Below are 13,789 nucleotides of genomic sequence, written 5' to 3'. Positions count from 1 at the left end.
GCTCCCAACAATACATTCCATCTATTCAAATTGGCAGTTTTTTATTCCATATTCATTTTGGATGTGTCCAACCGCTTCCTCACCCTACATCCACGATCTTCACTCAGCGTCGTCCGCCAATCCAACCACATTACCAACCGTGTTGGTCTAAGTAAGTCTTGTTTGATCTTGAATCGAAATGCTTTTTACTCAATCTTCGACCATAATTTCCGTTATGTCTGGGCTGTGAGATAAGCGAGGGCTCATTCGCACGAGAAGTGTTTGAGCTTTCTCATGATGTCTGTGTGAGACCGATCCGATGAGGGGGGCCGGAGCAGTAGCCTAAAAAATCGAAACACCTTAATTTCGTTCGGTTAAGATGCAATACAGGTTGTAAACATCGATTAATCCTGACGGAACTCGGAGTATCGAGAGACCTCGGGGGCCCACGGAACGTTGAAATCGGTCGAGTAGGGAAATTGTGAGAAGGTCTCAAAATTTTCGAATTTTTACGCTTGGGGGCTTGCTCCGAATTGGAATGGCTTTATCGTATGAATCATCTTGATTATTTAATAAAACTGCGTTGAGAAGAGCAAATCCTGGGCGATCATCTTGCACTGGAACCGGTCCCGCAAGTCTCAGTATAAAGTTAGGAAAAATTATATAATGTGGGTAAATTTCAGGCCACCTTGTAGCTGTCCCGTTAGAGATACCGTAAGGTATCCGGCTCCAATAAATTGTTTGGAGTTTTTTTCTATTGATTATCTACCTATCATATTTCCTCTAAAATGATTAGAAATCGCTTTAATTCCTAGTTGAAGGAAAAGGTGATAGGCAGGCGAACCAACAAGTAGTTTGTGAGTCAAGTTTTTAATCGAATTCCGGCTTTTGGAATGGAAAAAGAAATAGGGGTATGGTAAATCATAATTTACTCATGCAAAACCCCCGACGTTAGGGAATAGGTTGATCCTGACATGGAAATCTGACCATCGGGGTAAAGGTTCTTGCTGGTTTCCAGGAACTGAGAGGGACAGCAGGTGGCCACTTTCCTACTAAAATTGTTCTGGAGTGGTCGGACAGCCCAGCAACAAATAAAGACACCGATATTCACAGTGACCCCGTTTCTTCTAACAATGAGATCGGGGGAGAGGAAGCCCTAAGTGTCACGAATGAAGGGCTCAATTTGAATCGTGACCCTTTAGTGTTACACTATTTGGCGAGTATACCAATAGAATGATTATAAGCACTTCGAGTCATAAAAGAGTCATAGTTACTTCCAAATCAGTAGGCACTTTCCTGTGCATAGCTCTTGACAGCCCAAAAAGAGTCCCCCATGGGAGTAGTGTATATTACATTTGTAAGCATACAGTGTACTCAATGCTGAATGGTCTGTTCCACCCCTCTTAAATCGAATTTCTGCAGAGGATGCCAGGAAAGGCACTATTGAGGACTCCTTCAGAATCTAGGCGTATTTCTGAGCCAATAGCCCCAGTATTGAGGTCCTGCGAAATCTTTCCATTGAGGTTGTTCAGCACCATATTATTCCATGGTGGTGTGCATATTGATGTGTGTTAAGGGAATGCCCCACCATCGCTTCTCTTCTCTAGTCTAATGTTCACTCTTCTAGTCTAATGTACAGCGTTATCGTCATTTACACATTTTTTTTCCAGTGGTTGTATATTAATTTGGCCTTGGTCCACTTGTTCCGAACAAAGAGCCCTACTGTCCAAACTCTCCTGTAGGAACACTAGCCTCGCTTCATCTTCACTGCGAAACTTGTGATTTTGCAAAATCTTCCTTTTTCCGGGAGACATTAAGGCACCACTCACACCAGATATGTATTTGTGGTGTAGTGAGATATATGGAATTGGTGCGCGGCCTAGACCAATTTCTAAACGACAAGCAGTGGTCTAACACACGGTATACGATTTCTGAAGGGCCCCAGTACACGTCAAGAGCTAATACGAACGTCGAACTTAGACCTTAGTACGAAACTAAAATTTCACCGCATAACGAACCGAACGTCGCATTAAACACTTATTTTGTTCGCGGCAATAAATCGGGAAGAACGCAAACCTCCCCCGTCCAATTAAGTGTTTGGTTCGGCGTTCGGTTCATTGTGTGGTGAAGTGTTCAGGTATGTGCGCAGTTTTCTGTGTCGCCGATCCGAATCGAAAATAAATATTTTTTTTGCATACTAAAATCACTATTGATTGTCAGATCAAGTAGCTCGCACGAGTTACAAGGTCGTCTACGAACTGGATATTTTATGTGATAAATTTAGCAAAAAAACCTGTGAAAACCGTATGGATATCCGCAAAAATAGGAGTTTATTAGTTGCTGAAACGCAAATTATACGATTTTCCAAACCGCACAAACCCAGCTGGTTGAATTTATGTTTGACAAACCACACACCTGTTATTTTTGCTCATAAGTAGTAATTATATTTGTCTTAGGGATTCACCGGAATTATTGTAGAAACCCAGAAATAGATGTGCATCTAAACGAGAAAATATGCATTTGAACATGATGATTCATTATCTCTTAAATATGAATGAGAGTAAATTATCTAAAAGGATTCCGATATGGTACCTCCTAAACCCATCTCATTTGATATATCTCCATGTTTGCCCATAACAATAAATGTGAGGTCATAAACAATGCACGCTTTTAATTATGTTATAAACAAGAGAAATGCATCAAGCTGAATTTAATGCCGATTCTCAAGTTGTAAAAGTTGTAAGCGCAAACACCCACCATGTTCTTGAATGTCAAAGCACTAATAAACTCAGATTAATCCGCTGTAATTAGCGACTCAAACGTTCATGAATTTTTATGTCTCGTGAGACAATAATTGATACACATTTTTATGTTGAAATTGCTGAAGAATCGTAGCTAAATTTGCCTCAAATGGGAACAATGAAGTCATCAGGAACGTAACTGAACTGAAAAGAACCTTGACTGATGTTGAAAATAAAAGTGTTCAGGTCAAGAACCGCACTGGGCCTACACTTCTCATTTTCATATACCACATAAATTTGTTTTTTTCGGCTCGTGTCTCGCTAGGCTGAAAAGTAGAAGATCTGTGGGAAAAAATCAAAGGTCTTATAGAAGGAAGATTTTCGAGTTGTTATTGGTGTGACTTATTTTGGCGTAAGTTGGGGAGAACCGATGGCACCATCTATCCGCACATCATCAAAGTCGCATTAGAGACAACACCTGGAAATTTTAAGTTATGAAGAAATTGCCCAAAATTAAATAGGAATTTTAGCATACTTAAAATTGAATTTGGCAAAAAAATTTACGGCAACAGAAAAGCTTTACTGCCGCTTATACATTAAACTTGCAGTGATCGAAGAACTGTTTAACGCCTAGACCGTAAAAGAGGTACTTAATGCATTAAAAGTGACACAGTTCACGGTCTTCTTTTTCGTGTCATTAAAATGTCACTTTTTTTGTCAATTACTGATTACAAAATTGACATTACCCATTAGTTCATGGTAGCTGACGGCTGCCCCAGAATACAAACATACAATTTGTGCACAAAAATTGCATATATGTTTTTTTATTTATTGTTTTTTGTCATCAAATTGTTGAATTTGATTTTTGCACAAAAAGACGATCCATTTGAAGTCTGGAATTCCCAGAGTCAACTCAAACTGGATTCTTTCGAACTCAAATGACGCTTGGGAAAATTAAGTAATAGAATTTCAAATTTTTAGATTTTTTTAAGCCTTTTTGGAATATTCATTAGTTTTTGACAGAATCACAAGGGTTTTTATGAATATTTGAGGACCTAAAAATTAGAAATAATTCCTGGAAATTCCTCTCTGTACGAATGTCTTAAGAATTTAATTTTTTTGGGGAGAAAAAGCACACCAACTTCTATGACAAATTTCCCCTAAAAGTGGAAAAACTCCGAACGAATTGGAACCATCTAGGAAAATTTATAGAAATCTAAAAACATATTGGGGCAATTATCTCTATTAGAGTTTGTTGAGACTCCATTCTTTCCGCGTTAATGGAGAATCGCACTCGATTCGTAGTTCCTACCTTAAACGTCATTATATCAATGAAAATTGTTAAAGAATTAGAGAAAACTTATCAATTAACGACTAACAAGATCTTAATGAACACAGTTTTCATTGAACCGGAATGTGACAGCATTAGATCTCTTGTGCGAGATGTTCGCCTATGAACGCAGCAAAATTGATCTTCTACAGGAATTTAATGAATAAAGCTCAAATATCCTCTATGAGTCCGCATGGTCCAAGACCCAGTTGCAATAAATAAAATAAATTAAAATATATAAATCGGTGTTATAGAAGGCGATGCCGGACAAAATTAATTGTCAATATTACGGTGGGTGCAATGTGCGTGGGTTTTCGATCACTTGTTACAGAAATTGCTAACTAAAATTGCAGCTGGAGTTTTGCAATGAAAAATTTGATAATGGGTCATTCATTTTTGAGGAAAAATTTTGCAGTTAGGGAGGAAACCTCCCGAATTGGTTCTCAAGACCGTAGAAGAAAGAAACTTTTTAAGAAATTTTAGCTCAATGTAGAGATGAGTTTTTGGAAATATTTTTGAATAATAAATGAATTCGAAATATCTTCTTAAATAGTGAAATTTCACACTTTAATTTTGTGGCTACTTATATCACTACCAATTGCATTTTTGGGTAAGAAACTCGGTTTAAAAAATGATTCGTGATTTTTAAGAAAATTGGCCGCAATGTAGAAATGAATTCACGATTACTCAACAAATCAATCAAAATCTCCTCTTTGAGTGAAAAATTTTTCATTTTTATCAAATGGACATTCATCACTTCCTCAATTTATGTTTTACTCAAAGAAACTCCATATTAGGAATTGTTCGCAACTTTAAGTAAATCGTTCCACAAATTGAAAAATATTTTACCGTCAATCTTAACACTCTAAAGTTCGACTCTTCTCCTAAAATATGCGCACATGCGTGCATTTTCTAGCTATAAAAAAATATCTTCCAAAACCTGTAAAATTTTTTGGCAGTACTGGTTAGTAGTGTGCGGTCAAGAAAACCACATGTACTTTATTTGTCCTGATTCTGGGTGTCCTTTCTGTCCTTATTAGTATTTTTTACTTACTTAAAAATATTTTAAAATAGTACGAAACGACTAGGTACTTAAATAAACAATAAAAATTCAAATTTACTAATAAAAATGATATTTTTCAGATATTATACATCCATCCATTTCTGGCCTTCATAGGCGCCATTTTGAAGGTAAGTGCCTACTTACTTATCTCCTTGAGAATAATTTATGGCATTATAATATTTGGAACTCCATGACGCAAATCTCGCAAAAAACTAAACCTTTAAATTAGTACAAAAAGTAGGTAGACTACATGAAGAAGCACAAGGTCAAGTTCTATGTCAGATCCTGCCTGATTTTATTGCCAAAATACAGCTTGAGAATTTTAATCAGTTGAAAGTACCTAGATAAGAGAGAAACAAGTATATAAAAAAAAGATGAGTTGCGGTTGTTGGTACTGAGCAGACCACGTTTTTTTTAAGTAATTTTTATGTAGGTCATGTAGCACTAATTTGGAAAATTACAGGAAAAAATATTGAGTCATGATTTAAAATATTAAATTGAGAATAATCATAAGAATTAGTTTAAAAACTGTTATGGGGTATAGAACTCATTTGTAGAAACGTCATCTCCATATCAAATAGTTGAGCGTCCAAAATTAATAATTTCTCATTTCCAGCGATTATAACTCATGAGAAAATCGCATTTTACTGGCATTGCAATTGCTTAATAAACTCGAAAATTTCAGTTTTCATAGATTTTTTTTGCCATTGAGAATCTTTTTTTTAACCTTCGGAATATTATTGGGTTTGACCTTGATAAAAAAAAAATCAAAGATCCAATTCGATTTAACAGGTATTTATTAATTTTTACAGCATTAATATTCACATTTCTGTTTGTGCTCAGGTTCTATTTTTTCAAATATTCGTTAAGTAGAGCTTTAAAAAAACCTTTTAAAATTTTTAGATTTCAATTTTTTTATTTTTTTTAAATATTCCTAGATATTTGTTTTTATTCAAATTTTATCTCTTTCGTAAATTGTCCAGTATGCCTCTGATTTTTGAAAACACAAAATTCTCAGTTCTGTTGCTATATTTTTAACGTTAAAAATTCTATAAACTCATAGGTACAGTTCGATTATGAAAGTTTCTTTCCCTTTTTAAAGCATTAATTTCTATAGATTTCTGTTAGCAGTCAGATTTCATCATATTGCCAAATCGTATTTCGCATATTTCAAAGTCAAACTCGAATGTTTCAGTTGCTGTAGTCTTGACTTTGACTTAGAAGACTAGAGATTCAAAGGAATAGTTTGATTTTGAGTTTTTTTCTCTGTCGAACTCCTTATAGCACGACGCTGAATTCCCTAGCTACACTTTAAAAAATTTCATTTTTGTAGACAATCTTTAAATATTTAAATTTAGAGAATGTACTTAACGTACATATCTCTCACTTATTGGAGCTGCGAAGGAACTGCTAAAACGGAAAGTTAGAAATTGCGTTTTCTCCCATTTTTTTATTTAAGCTTTACCAATTTTTTAAGTTTAATTTAATTTAATTTAATTTATAAAAAGAAAAATAATTTAATGACTGTAGCTAAATGTAGCTTTGCTGAACAAATGCTTCAATAGTTTTCCAATCAATGATGACGATAAATATTAGCAGTCAACATAAGGAGAATTTTGGAAGAAATGTGTGTTGAATGAATTAAGTCCGACCTTCACTATGTAGAAACATCCTACGCGGGCCAGGTAAACACATGAATCATATCAACAACCTGATCAAGGTCTTTCTCCATTTACTTGAATGAAGCTCCGATTGCGTATTTCGGAAATTTGAAACGAACTTCAAACAAACCTTTTCCAACTTACTCATCGTGACACTCGCTCTTTGAATTTCAATGAATGAATCCTCAACGATGTACCTACAATAAATTCAGTTAACATTTTTTATTATTCACTACTTCAGGTTAATGTGAGAGTGAAATTTATTCAGAAGCATTCTGCAGGTGGGATTTTGCTTTTTTGCTTGCGTAATGGTGGAATCCCGTTTTTTGATTGCTTACCATGAATTACGTTTCCTATCTTAAGGTTGTGCAACCATAACGCGTATTTCTATGCCAACAGCGTTGATATTCGACTTGAGGCTATCAAAGAAACGCATGTCCTCTCTTTGCTCCAGAACGGGGGGTCGAGCTTTTCATTAGGAATTGGGAACTTCCAAAGACCTCCTTAAGTTCTAAAAGTTGTGCAGTTGAGGATGCGGTAATTGCCACTATGAAATCAGTTTTTTTTCACTAATAAATAAAAAATACTGTGGGTTTCACTGTTCTGCACTCGCTTCTTACTGATTCACGGGTAATACCCTCCTATTTCAATGTTGCTTCAAATTGCAAAAGACAGAAATTTTTATGCAATTTCCAATGTCCTTCACAACCGTTATTCTACGATGCTGATTAAGCGCGATTTCGTAACTTTAACAAATCTCATCGTGCTGCCTTGAAATTCAGCACTTCTGGCACGACATATAGATCAATAATTTTTTCGAAATTTAACGGGGGATCATGAATCATCACCATTCACTGATTTCTAACTCCAAGTCTATTTTCATCTCAACGGGTAATTTATCATCAATCTGGGTTACTGTAACGAAGTGAATTGGCCAGCCACCTGCTAAGACAAAATATTGCAGTAGACAGCGCGTATGGGTACTTGTGGTGACATACAGGAAGTACCAGTGGGCGAAATGCAATGTTTAGACGCCCCCGTGTACGAGGTGGTTTAATGTGTGGTGATGCAAGTAGGAGCGGGTTTTTGGTGCTGCTCTGTATTTCAGGTTGTCTGCCTGATGTCGAATTCTACAGGATGTTTTTTCTGTCCTGATTAGGGAAATGATTTTGGCCCTTCTGAATTTTTTTAAAGTGGCGAGTAGGGAAATTTCTGAATATGACGTCTTGATTTTGGTATTCTCCAAAACGCAGCAAAAACTTCGCAAATCTCTTAAAAGCTATGCAGTCTAGATGAATCGACAAGCAAACTTTGAAGCTTTGTTGTTAAGAATTAAATTAGTTCGATTTGTTATCCTCCAGTTCTTTCTGCCTCAAATTAATTTGGCAATAATCAGTGGCGTAGAATTAAAAAGAAAAACAAACAAAATATCTGTCGCAAATTCACAACTCTCCATTTTAGGCGATAAGGAACGTCACTGTATTATTAATATTGAATGTTTTAAAAATATCTATTAATTTGTGGAAATTCACACACACATTTGACAATTATCAGAAAAATTAAAACGTCTACGATTTTCCGCGTTTTCGGTGATGATGCTCGCCAATGAATTATGTATATTTGAACAGTTTAAATATCTCTAAAAATATGTTGAAATTCATGTATTTCCTATAAACAGTGTAGGAGAGAAAAGTGGATAAAAGAAACTGAACATCATTTGAACTGTACACCTCTTCAGTTTTCTGCGCCTTCGACGACAATTAATCTATTTACACGTGTATACATATATACATTGAAAACTATAAAAATCTTCACCAATCAGAAATTCATTTAACATATCGGCATATCTAAAAAAATATATATTCATTGTTAATGTTGGTTTTGTTCCACGAAATATTTTTATTGCATTTTTTTTGCTTTCTTTTGCCTTTTTGTTCATTTTTTTCGGCTATTTTAGCCTTTTTGTTCGTTTTTTTTTCGTTCTTTTTTTCTCCTTTTCTAAAAAGATTCAAAGTCTGCCACAACACTTTTAAAACATTTTAGCCGTTTAATACCAAACATTTCTCGATCTAACTTGCATAATAACGCTCTCCAACAAGAAGAAAAGTGACGCCTACATAATCCACCTTGCCTCGGATTAGCGCATTTGCATGCACATATGTTTGATGCTTATATGGCTTGACAACAATGTGAATGCACTTGCACACCACCTGAAAATAATCTAAATGAATATATGCGCGTGCAAGATCTACGAAATTTCAGTGAAATCCAATCAACGGATCATCTGTAATTAAAATAGTAATAACCACAATATATGAGGTAATAAGTGACTACAAATTTGACTGGTCAGATATTTTTTGATAGCAATTGACTGCAATTTGACTATAAATGTGCAGAGAAAGCTAAGGCATTGTCAAAAAATTCTAGAACTACTTGTATGGGGCTTAAAAGGGGACTTTCGTAAGAGCAGGTTCAAACCGGATTAGACGTAAAGTTTCGCTCGTTTCAGTTTATCTCTACAGTAGTGAATTAACCTATTTATTATTCCGTGTGGGTTCTCAAATCATGACAGGTATAACATGCAAACGGTGCTTTACCATATTCTAATAAGGCAGATTTGAATTTTATGTTTGTTTAGCGCGAGAAATATCTGTAATGTGTGATTTCCAGGTAAAATTTAGGTGTTTTTGCTTTAAATTTTTTTTGCGCCTTGAAAATAGGTAGATGCGCATAATTTGTTTCCCGTCTGCAATGCTCGGATTTTGTTGGGCGTGCAGAAAGATTTTAAGCGAATGCTTTAATGGCGAAGGCAACGTTGTAAAACGTTTTTCCGAGCGTGGATGATTTTTCCGAGCAATCGAAAAGCGCGCGAATTCGCAGATTGAAAAGTGCCTCAAGTTGGAAATAGGACTATTATATACATTCATAAAAGAGGGTTTTTGAAACATTTAAATTTGATGAAGAAACTGTAGGTCAGAGACTTCGTGACGGAGAAAATTGATAAATAGGGGAGACGTGGAAATAATTTACCACACCTAGCAAAACAGTGCCAGAAAGCAAAATGGGAAAAACTATTTTATTACCTAAAAAGTATATTTGCATTTAACAGTTAACTAAATTAAATAAAAACGGCTACAAATAATTAACATATAAGAGTTAAAGAAAATTGTTTGGAATGGTCAAGATTTTCATGGATAAACTAGGTACTTACCGGACTCTATTGCCTTATGGTATGTCACGTATTATCAGTAATAATTCGGAGCAATATATTATATTTTATTAGCTTAGTCAGCGTTTTGATCATTACAGACCGGTAATGGCTCATTACAGATAGTATCAATAAAATAACTAAATAGAATAGGTGAGCTGAGGCATCCTTTCTCAATTGGAGGTAACTCAAAGCAGTTGAATCAAGGTAGAAATTTTGTTGTAACTACACTCATCCTTAGAAACGTCCGATTGTCAGCCAATAGTATCAATTTTCTACCGAATAAGGGTCTAGAATCTATAAAGGCAAGTGTTTTATAACGATAACAACCAGCTTTTATCAGTAGGGTCAACGTAACACGACAATTTGATTATTTTCGAACATCAATTTTATACTGGCAATAGCCTTTTTATGTCAAATATCCACACTTTCTGGACATCCACACTCCATGGTTTCTTCTGACTGGCAAAAGGCATTCGACCGTATAGTAAGTAACTAAGTTTTTTGGACATTTGTCCAGCCGAACATAACTCGACCTCAGGTTTGCTAATTTAATCATTATTTTTTAAGCAAAAGCATTCAACACCAGCAAAGAATGCCTCATGCTCCAGTGCTCATGATTTTTTCTGTTTGGCTGGTGCCTTATGCTTTTGCTACGTAACAATGATTTGATTCCTACAGACAAAATTTAACGGATAAAACATTAGGTTTTGTTATATTATTTATGGTAAAATTTCTGTTAGTGTTTTTTACTGTGGTTGCAAGTGAATGAGTACTTAAAATGTAGGTTATCTACGATAATAACCATAAATTAATTAGGGAAGAATACCCATCATGATTACTTAGTTAAGTGTTACCTAAAACATAAGGACTTCGGTGACTCTGAAAGACGCTTCATTGACGGTGTGCAGATTGAAGAATCACTTACAACTGAGTCAGCCAGAAAAATGTCGGTGCCACTAGCCTAAAAAAAACCTCTAAATTACAGATCCTGTATAAAACAGACGCGGACTCTTCAACAAACGATTTTGATATAAAATTATACACATATGAAAAACACATTTTATGGTTTTACCTGCTGCAGTTCCTCACGTGGGTTTAAATTGATTTGAAATTTTTGAAGGTTTAAATTGAACTCACGCGAATTTTTTAATCCAAGAAGAATCGCAAATAATTTCGAACCCGAATTTAGTTTTTGCGTCTTGGGTTTTACTCTGAATTTCAGTAACTTAGTGCCTCAAGAATAGGATTTTTTTGCCTTTTTAGCCTCAAAATTGATGATAGGACGAAATTTAGATAATTATTTTTGAAGTTTTGAATTTATTTCTACAATTTTGTAAATTTTTTATATTTTGACCGAGAAGTTAAAGTACAAAGTATAAGTTTTTGTCTCGGATTTGGGTGTTCTTTTCTTGGTGTCTTCGAAGTGGAAATTTTGTTATTTTTTTACAGCACTAAATTACTAGATTTGCACCTTCTTGCGCTGTTCTTTCTAAACTTTCTTAACCTGGATGAGGAATTCTCGTTCAAATTTGGCATTTCTCTTATTTTTTCTTAATTCTCTTCTTCGTTAGTTCCAAGAGTTCCTTTCTAATTTTCAATGAATTTTCCAAGTTTCAAAAATTTATTAAAATCCCCGAATGATTTATGTCGAAAAAATTATACATCTATGAACAAAATTCCATTCTTTTTCCGTGTATTATATATATTTCGTATTCAAGAGGCATAAGCGGAGTTTAAAGGCTCCTGTCGGCGTCATTGGTGGTCATTGTTCGCCGCGACACCTATATGATCACGTACACGTCTAGATGTCTCAAAACGCATTATATTGCCGCCATAGTGAGCGAAGGTGGTGATTTATTCGGTGATTGAAGTCATTTAAAGTTAAATATTCGCTCATAAAATAAAAAATTTTTAAATGTTACTTTCCGCATTGTGACACGTACGAAAACTGAGCACCAAATAAAATTTTACAGAAAATGCGGTTTTGGACATAGTTTGGAAATGTGATAAATAAATCTAATTTCCTCTGTGACTCACACTTATTGTGCAATAAATTCGGCTCATTTTATGATTCTTCTAATTTATTTATCTTAAAGCAAAAATAAATTAATGTGGTAATTCAAATTTCAGAAAACCACATGTTGTAACAATGTTAAGATCATAAAGCACTGTTCTCAGATTTTATCTCCTTTTATTGCAGAAGATTTCCTTTAAGGATGTGTCTCCTACCAAATTCCACTAAAATTCCAACAACAAATTTTGAATAACTCGAGAAAAACATTTTCAAAATTCATCTTTATCTCCCTGAATGTCCTAAAAAGATCTTCACGCATCGAAACGGGAAAAAATGATAAAATGCATATCTAAATATGAGAGATGTACATGCCTCTCAACAAAATTAGATTTGGCAATATTTTATGAATTAGTGGGAACCCAGTGCGAGTGTGACTAAGCTGGCTTCAGGGTAAAATATTTGATTCGTGGGGTTCAGTTCGGGTACTCCCGGAGCCCTCGATTTCGGTGGCTCACACACATGGAAAATATCTTGCGTTTGTGGAACATTTTAGTCATACGGACTTTTTTTTTTATTCTACTGGTTCTCATAACGCAACGAGGTATAAAACTGTCAGAAATGGTATTGGCCTTAATTTGGCAATAAGTCTTCACGCTTTGGAATATCTCTTTGAAGGGTAATATCGCCTACCTGATTTTCAGGTAATTCCATAGTATTTTTTAAACATAACTTTCATAAGACTAGAGGTCGTGCAATTCGAGATTTTCATTCTTGTTAAATCTCCATCATCCTCTTGATTGTTCAGTGCTTCAGTAGGTGTAAGGAGTATGAAGTAATAAAATTGAAAAATTTAAATTCAAAAGCAAATCTGCTTTGTAGCCATTTCATAAAAATCCTTTTGGTAAACTTACCAGGATGTTAATGTAGTGGCCCTAAATCACTCGTCAGATGGGACCCGCAATATTTTTAGTAGATTGTAGGCCGTGTGGTTCTCAGACAAGCTTACCATTTTTTTAGTAGAGGAATGGGGATAAAACTGGACACTGAGGCCTAACCGGATACCTTTTCCTCTGTATACAGGGTGTCCCAGATAAGGATGAACAGCATGGGGATCTTGGAAACGGTAATAGATACAAAATGGTTTAAATTGGGAAAAAGTTGGGCAATTTAAAGCAAATTAATAATCTGTTTTTATATCGACGAAATTCCGAATGGTTACGAAGATATCCGGAAAAAAACGAATTTGGCGGTTTTCGTTTTTTGCAAATAACTCTTATACGGTTATAGTTAGAGGAATAAAAGTTTTACATTATTAAAGCACTTTTTTGAGAACTGTTTAGCAGTGTTGCCAGTTTTCTTGTTACATCCTTACTTTCGGAGAAAAATGAGTAAACTTTTGATTTTCATATGGGCGTGATATCAATTATTTATATTTTCAAAATCGTCATAAAATTCCCTTTTCAGCCATGCATTACATTTAATATTTTTCTCAGAAACTCTATGAGTTATAGCCATTAAAGCATTTTTTGATAAGTAGGCCATGATTTTGACTTATAGTAATGGTGCACATTAAATAAATGAATGCTGTGGAAACGTCAACATTTGATTCGATCCAAGTTTAGCCGCATTGTTGTTATTAAATACATAATTTGAAACAATTATTTTTTTAATTTTAGGGTGATACCAGTAATATATTTATACTTTTAAATAATGTTGACGTTTCCACAGCATTCATTTATTTAATGTGCACCATTACTATAAGTCAAAATCATGGCCTACTTATCAAAAAA

Source organism: Euwallacea similis, chromosome 5 (assembly GCF_039881205.1).
Source record: "Euwallacea similis isolate ESF13 chromosome 5, ESF131.1, whole genome shotgun sequence".
NCBI classification, from domain to species: Eukaryota; Metazoa; Arthropoda; class Insecta; order Coleoptera; family Curculionidae; genus Euwallacea; species Euwallacea similis.
The sequence above is the reverse complement of the archived record's forward strand: the minus strand, read 5'-3'. Positions refer to the sequence as shown.